We start from the raw sequence: 8,028 nt of genomic DNA on the forward strand, positions 1-8,028 counted from the left end.
TTTTAAAACTTTATTTATAAGAAATAGAAACAAATTATATGTCACAAAACTGCATTATTTTACCATGATTTTAAGATAAATATATGCTTATATGCACAACCACACTTAATAGTAAGATAATCAACTTGGTATCTCCAGATACTTCGGATTATAATTCTCATAAACCACAACCAGCCTGGCCAGCAGTTGAGTATTATGTGAGTCAGTCTAAAACATCTGGATGGCATCAAGTTGCCTACTCTTGCTCTATACAATGCACACACTTCTACAGTAGATCAAAATATAATTATTCATTTTATGAATATTTACTCCAAAACTGTTTTGTGCATCTCTCATGTATGACCTGTATGAATGCCATTAATAATTTCACAGTATTTTTGCTAATATTCACCCATAACTGTAGAGTGAGGTCCAGATAACCCTCCATCCCCTTCCCCCTCTATTAGCAAGATCAGTCAGGGTCACTTGCACAACTTCACTGGAACTTGGCCACCTAGTCACAATCACTTAATGAACTCTTCGTAAGCAGCAGGCCCAAAGGCCTGTCAGCACGGCCATAGAAACAGTCACCGAAGTTCAGATGAGGTAATAGTGAAAGCAATTTGTACTGGTCTCAAATTCACCACACTCTGAAGCAGGCATCAGTCATGCAACATGACAGTTAAAGAACTATGGTTGGTCATACATAACTATCTGAACAGTAAGTCAAAAACTAGGACATGTGCAAAATTCTGTGAAAAAGAACTGAGATCACATGTCACGATCAGGATGATTAGAAGAGGAGTGGGAAACCTGTTGCCTCTGGTCTAATTTCACGCTGCTTTCCAGATGCTGAAGGCCTTCCCTTGCTCTCCAGATTTTCCCTTTAGGGACTGCGCACACACAGAAAGCTTTGTTTTCTTCTGTGCTGTAAAATGTATCAATGCTTGACTGCCCACAGCTGACCTGGCTGTATTTCAACATCAGCTGAGGGACTTTCCCCATGAATAATAATTAAAAAACCCTTCACAGAAGAGGGGTTTCCTCATCTCAGGGGTTGTAGTCTAAATCTGGTAATATATAAAGGTAATGGGCAATATTGACCCAAATTCTGGGGAAAACAAGACACAGGACAAATGGGGAAGATAGCATTTAAACTATTAACAGGATTAGCAAGTATCTACAGTATTAGAATGGAAGTCTTCTCACTGGTAGCATCCAAATTATGAAATTCCCTTCTTAGCCATTCTCATCTGGCACTTTTATGACCAGCTTACAGGCATCAAGTGAGGCCGATCCACTTTTAATAATATTTGCTTGCCCTTGATGACAAGGGTGCTCTCTAATTAAACAATTTGCTTCATCTTTCTCTGATCTGTCATTTTTGTTTAATGCATTGCTTTTTTATCCTTTTTATTTAGATGGGCTTCAAGGCATTTGCTAAAAAGCTGGGATATATTAGATTAACTAAATGAACTTAGGCAGGACTTATCACTAAAGGGTCTTATTTACAGGGTCTGCTGAGACCAACATCTCAAATTGACTACAAGAATGTTTATCTCCAGTAGACATTTTCTTGCTTTATCATCATCATTAATAGTATCATATTTTATCCTGATATTTATTTATTTGGTCAACTCAAAGTGGAGAACATACCTAATACTCCTGCCTATTTTCCCCACAACAACCCTGTGAGATGGGTTGGGCTGAGAGTGTCTGGCCCAAAGTCACCCCGCTGGGTTTCATGTCTATGGGAAGTCTAGAACTCACAGTCTCCCAGTTTCTAAGACAGCACTTTAACTACTACACCAAACGTTGCCATTCTTAGCACCTCCTTCCTTACCTACAGCATTACAAAGGTTTGTATTTTGGTTATAAGAACCTTTATCCTCTCCACCCAAGACATTTCACACCCACACAAAAAGAGCGGGAACATAAAAAGAAATCAACAAGACTATTGACCACACAACACTAAAAGGTTATACAAGCAACACCTATATCAATATCAGGCAGCAGTTACACTTTAGAGCCCAGAGAGATATAGCCCTTCAACAGGAACTCTTGCCCACAACAGCCACAACTAACGATCTCCCAGAACAAAAAAAAAGAATTGGTAAAGAGGAGCCTGCTAAAAGATGAGGCGTGGTGTGTTTGTGTGTTTTAATGGTTGAACAGAACACCTACATCAAAGATCTAAGACAGATATGCCCAGTTCTATTCAGCTAGCACAAATGCTGCCGTTCAACTCTTTGTGAGACGCTAGCCATGCTACTGCTTTATTTTTATTCAATATGCTGCCCGGCATACTCCATCTGTTTCAGTCCAGTTATGAAGTGTGCACATATCATGTCATGCTCTTACTCAAACTATGTACAAGTATGCTCAGAGAATTATGGCCCAAAATGTGCTAGGCTCTAGATCACAATTTCCCCCTTAAAAAGAACAAACCTATTTGCCAAGTTCTGTAAAAGGAAGCGTATATTTCAGAATCTTAAACAAAGAAATAAATATTTAACTGGTAGTAGGGGAGGAAGAATCTTACACTTTCATACAAATGTCAAGTAATGGTGTTGGCAATACTAGGGGGGCTCATAGTTTCTGAGAGGAAGTACAACAAATGATGGTATGAGACATAGAAAATAAAATAGCTGTAGCTCCTTTCCAAGAGAAAATTCAAGAGACCTTTACAAACAAAATCAAAATAATTAATCCATAAACACTTCTATCTGTCTACAACATATATTTATGTTAACTACTTTGGGGACCCTGGCAACCCTGCAGGAAGAAACTTGTTTTCTTCCAAATTATAAAACATTGCCCAGACTGTTTATTGGGAAACTTTACTCCTAGACTTAAAAAAAAAATCCACTTGCCATGGGGAAATGATGAGCAAGCAGACTACATCCCAACTCTGGAGAATGGAATGGAGATAATTTGAGCTGTTATACTATTACAGTTGCTGCCATTCCCAGTTTTAAGTAGCAGGAAGGCTGGAAATTCTTTGGCTCCCTGCAGCCCAAGTGGAGAAACTTAGAGCCAAATTAGAATTTCAAAGGAGGAAAGGCAGATAGAAGGTAATGTTGGTTACCATAGCTTAAACACACTTCGTTGAAAGTATTAGGCTGTGAAGCACACATTCCCTCCTTCTGCCAGGGAAGAGTTGTTGCCAAGCTTTCTTTACCTCTACAGGTCAGCCAACATTTGTGCATTCCTTTTAGTCACCAGTAGCAACCAGGCTAGTATTTATTGTAACTATGGATTCTCCAAGTTACTGCAAACATCAATTGTTACCTTTTAACAAACCACATTTTAAAGAAATGCAGGCTTACTGATTCTTCAGTTATATGCATAAGGTCATAAAGCTATTTCTCACCCCAACCACGAGTTTATCAATATCATTACTCTCAGTGGTAACACACTAAGAACTTACTTTTATTCAAAAATTACCCTGCTTCTTATTCTTCTTCATCAGACAGGCCTCAAATGCCCAATTCTTATATCTGGAACAGAGCGTGTTCCCCTGCCCCCAAGGCGACTTATTAACCTGGAAAGCACAGTACTCAAGTTTTTGAATGGCAAAATGAATTAGCTAATCTCTCAAGCTCTGCTTTCCTTTGCTGCTTCAGACCTGTACTTTATGGCTAGTACCTACATTCTGTATTGCATTCCTTTTCCAAGAAAACAAAGCTTAGTATATATTTATGATATAGGCTTTCTAGGTCTCAAAGGCCAAAGAGAGTACTGCAAGAGAAAACTAAGTGGTCATTTCAACTTGGAGAAATCCACACTATGCAGTCAAGCTAAGGCTCTCCTACCAAGTTAGCCAATCCTGGCTTCCTGATGAGTATTCTTGTAAAATACAACCATCTATTTTTGCTTGGAGAAAAGCTTCAATCTTGCATTAAAAAAAAAAGAGAGAGATGTCATAAATTTCCCCCACTGTCATGGAAAAATCACTCGAACTTTGCAGTATGAATGAGGATCTCCTTATGCCAGAGCTAGATATAAACTCATTAACAGGCAGTAAAATTCTTGCTCTGAGCTTATTTACTGTAGCAGAATTCCTCATATCTGGTGTGGGTGCAAGATAGATATTAGTCCCTCTGCTCAATCAGGTATAAAAACATGCATGACTCCTTCTACAGAGCAATGCTTCTATAGAAAACATGTAAGGAATTGAGATACCTGGCTGCCTGGTCAAAAGATATCAGAAGAAAAGCTTTGTTGAAATGTCAAGTCTTCTATTTCAATTGCTTCCATATGTGCTGATTGTAGTAGCAGTGGGGTTAATTTTATGCCTCTTCTTGCCAAAACAGTCAAAGCAGTCTGCAGCTGCACACCTCCTAGATTTAACTATGATTGCCAAAGCAGCTTGAATCTTTAAAATAGGACAAACTATAAATAATAATAATCTCTATGGCTTACTTTTGTTTGACCTCTTTCAGATAAGAGAAAAGGTTTGCACTTTCCCAAAGTTTAAACAAGGCACATCAGAGACAGACTGCTGTGATTCCCTTCTGTTTGGTTCTTAATAGCAGACAGATCACTGGAAAGGAGAAGGAACTGCATCACAGATCAGTTTGTGTATATTTTAATGTCCCCAATGGACAGTAGCCATACACACACACACACACACACAGCACATAACTAATCCTCTCAAGCTCAGTTCTAAACTATGAAAAAAGAACAAAATACAATGCACCTACGGATCTTTAGTGAATTCTATACACAAGCTACGAACTCAATTTGCTTTCAACTTAGCTCTGAAGATTACAAGCTATTCTGGTAAAAATCAGTTTTCCCCCCTTCCAAGACTTTTTTGGTGTTCACTTCCCAGTTTAGAGCAAGTTCTTTGCACTAGGAAATCAAATGTACAGTTCAGGACCATCAAATATAAGCACTATAAAACCATTCAGTCAGTTACAGCAGCTTTTCCCAACATGGTGCCTTTCCGATATCATTAAAAAAAAAAGTGATGCTTATAAAACATTTGTAATCTGGCCTTGTCAATATACTCTCATTTCTACAGCTCTACTTTCATGAATCATCACTTTCTAGTTTTATTATTTCATTGCCAGAATAAAGTGCAACTAAGAGAGCATCAGGTCCATAGCAAATGTGACATGCCATATGAATTAAGATCTAAGATGTACATACCAGTAAGGGTTCTTATTTCCAGACTCCTCTCTCAGAGTTCACAGGAAGCAGGCACTTGCCAATAATTCAACTTTTTTTTAAAAGAAATTTAGATTTTTCTTTCAAGTACACTCCATAACTGTTTAGGAAGTCAGAAGACTCAATGAAGATGTGCCAAGTGAAACCCCAAATTTATCAATTCCTTCTTGATTCTCATAATTTAAAACTGCTAAAACTTTGAAGACAAGGGCAAAAATCCATTTATTCTTTTAACTCTCAAACAGAAAAACAGGTTCACCTACTTTTGCATTGTGATAGATAATTCAAAAAGATAGAGGAATTCATTAAATCAATAATAAATTGTCTGATCACCCTCTAAAACTTTCTTTATACAAAAGATTTCAACTCACGTGGAAACTGCCTAGATTGAAAGTGCCTAGACCTACACAAATGGTCAAACATGTATCTTTAATCTTAACTGAAAAGGCCCAGCTCCTGAAAGGGACAGAAGATAACTTCTATCACAAACAAGATGAAGAACTGTTATTTATCAGACTCACCAAATACAGTATTGAATATTACTAGCTACAGATGACAATTCATGATTGTCATTATTTAGAATCGCCAAGGAAATATTATTGTGTATGCAGTTATCGGAGCTTAGTTTATCCATTAACACACTTTAACCTTTCTGCTGTGTACAAAAGGTGGTTAAAGCATGTTATACAGTAAGGGTGGATGTTTCCATCTGCACTGGCATGTGACAATTCTAAGCTGTGAGAATGATTTTGAGAAGTAAAATACAAGGCATGAATTATTTCATACAACATATGGAACATCTGCAATGTGTCCTGGTGAATATTTTAGCTAGGAATTAAGGAAAAATGAGAACTGTGCATGCTGGGCACTGAATTCAAAGGAACACACTTTTTCTCGGCTAATCAAACCTGTAACAGTGCAGCCACTTATACACATCAAAATCATCACCCCATCCACTCAGAAGTTGCCATTCTCACAAAAGACAGAAAGATAGGAGCTCGAAAATTTCTGACACTTGTTCCTCTCAATAGCAAGCGTCATTTATTTATGTGCAGATACATGCATGCGATTTAAGCATCACCTTCCTGCTGTTTTTTTTTTTAAATCACTGTTTTGTAAATACTTCGCACTCTGGTCAAGGAAATTTCAATTCTGTCCAAACGAGACGAATTTGCTATTCGTGCACGCGCATATATTCAAGCTTATAGTTTTCAGACTGTCTCCAGAACTTTTGGAGGAAATGGCTAAATGGGGGGGGGGGGCAAGGGTCTCCCTACCTTTCCAACCACCCAATCTTAAGGTATCACAAGAGGCTGCTAGTGTCCTGAGGACCGAAAAGCCGACGATCCCATCCCTTCACTGCCTAGCAGTGTGAAGAAGCCGGGAGAAGCGCCGCGAGTCTGGTGGGGGAGGCGTGGAGTTGAGGGGGGGTGGGTGCTTGCGGGGAAGCAGCGAAAGGAAAGCCGGATTGTTACCTGAGGGAGCGAGGGAGGAGGGCCCAAGCAAGCACTCCTGAGGCGAGAAGAGGGAAGACAGCGAACAAACGGAGCGGGGGGGGGGAGAAGACACTGAGGGGGGCATGGAGAGGGGGAGGGTCTCCCAAAGGGTTCTCTAAAATGGCGGCAGCTTCCTTTCCCACAGGGCTCCCCCTTCTCTCTTTCCCCCTCCGAGACACATTCGCTCTCCCGCTTCCCTTCTCCTCACCCTCAAGGTCCGGCGCGCTCACCGGGCTCGAGCCCCCTCCTTCCTGCCCTTTCTTCGCTGGCGGAGGGAATAGGGAAGGCTCGCTCACTCGCCTTTTTTTTTTCCCCTTGCCTTCACCGCCACGATCCCACAAGCCACCGCGCGCGCCTCCAGCCGCCGACTTGCTGTTTCCTCCTCCGCCTAAATCCCACCCCTTATACCCAGAACGGCTTTCCTTCCGCTTGGCCTTTCGCTGCTGCTGCTGCCGCCGCCGCTGCGGCTCCTCCTCTTCTTCCGCGCGCTCTTCCTTCTCACTGGTTCCTCCCTGCCCCGCAAGCTCGCCCTCGCTTCCTCGGCTCCTCCCATTTGGCCTCGAGGGAGGGAAGGAGAAACGCGAGCAGCGCACGCGCCATGCTCTCCCCGTATACAGTGCGCATGCGCTGCGGTGGGATGCTTCTATTTTCACGTGCGTTTCATTGAAGATCTGTTCGGTTCGGTTCGGTTCAAAGTCGACTCCAAGCTTGCCCAGGCTGGCACCTTTGCGTCCACTTGCTTTATTCTTACTGCTCTTTCTTTTAAGCCAGTTTTATTGGAGGGCCATTGAAATACATTATATGCACTATTATTAAAATACGGACACCGCCCGTCGTACTTTCTTCGTGCGGTCTGTATTCGCGGTTTCAAGCATCAACCTCACGGGCTGTTGTATCTTGTGGTCTTTTGCTCCCCCGTCCATTCTCATGCTCGTAGCGTTTTATCAGGCCATTCATTTGGTGGAATATTCCAGTCCACAAACGTATTTATTGTATAATAAACCTGTCTTTAAATTTTTGATTTTGCCAGCAAAGCTTATTACTCTGCCATGCACCAATATTTTTCTTACATATTGCTACCAGAGTCTAATTTTCATGAGTACTGACTTAAACCAGGTTCCTGGGGCATGTAAAAAAAAAACTCTTTAAAATGACCATATATTGCAATTTCCCTCCCAGTTGAAGGGCCATATGTTCAAGACATGTGACATTTCTTAAAACACTTATTACACAAGCCTAACAGTTGTGTCATGAATCTAAGCCATTCCAGGCATAACAGTGCAGCCAGGATACTGAGCCAGTGGTGGTTTCAGTAGTCCGAGGGGTCCTATTGTAAAGGAGAAGTAGGTCAGTGTTGTGCATATCACCTCGGATACTA

At 40.9% G+C, this 8,028-nt stretch overlaps 1 protein-coding gene across 5 annotated transcripts in view; it reads right to left on the reverse strand.

Annotated features, from left to right (window-relative positions):
* PPP6R1 (protein phosphatase 6 regulatory subunit 1) overlaps positions 1 to 7,026 on the reverse strand; it is a 51,375-nt gene extending 44,349 nt beyond the window's left edge. For 2 of the 5 annotated variants that reach the window (XM_063301178.1, XM_063301176.1), the window contains exon 1: positions 6,859 to 7,025. The gene's annotated coding sequence lies outside the window, so the exon portion shown is untranslated. Of the gene's footprint in view, positions 1 to 6,858 lie in introns of all 5 variants that reach the window. The other 3 variants (XM_063301177.1, XM_063301175.1, XM_063301174.1) reach the window with 3 other exon arrangements.
* Between the last annotated feature and the right edge of the window lie 1,002 nt (positions 7,027 to 8,028).

Source organism: Candoia aspera, chromosome 4 (genome assembly GCF_035149785.1).
Source record: "Candoia aspera isolate rCanAsp1 chromosome 4, rCanAsp1.hap2, whole genome shotgun sequence".
In the NCBI taxonomy this organism is placed as follows: domain Eukaryota; kingdom Metazoa; phylum Chordata; class Lepidosauria; order Squamata; family Boidae; genus Candoia; species Candoia aspera.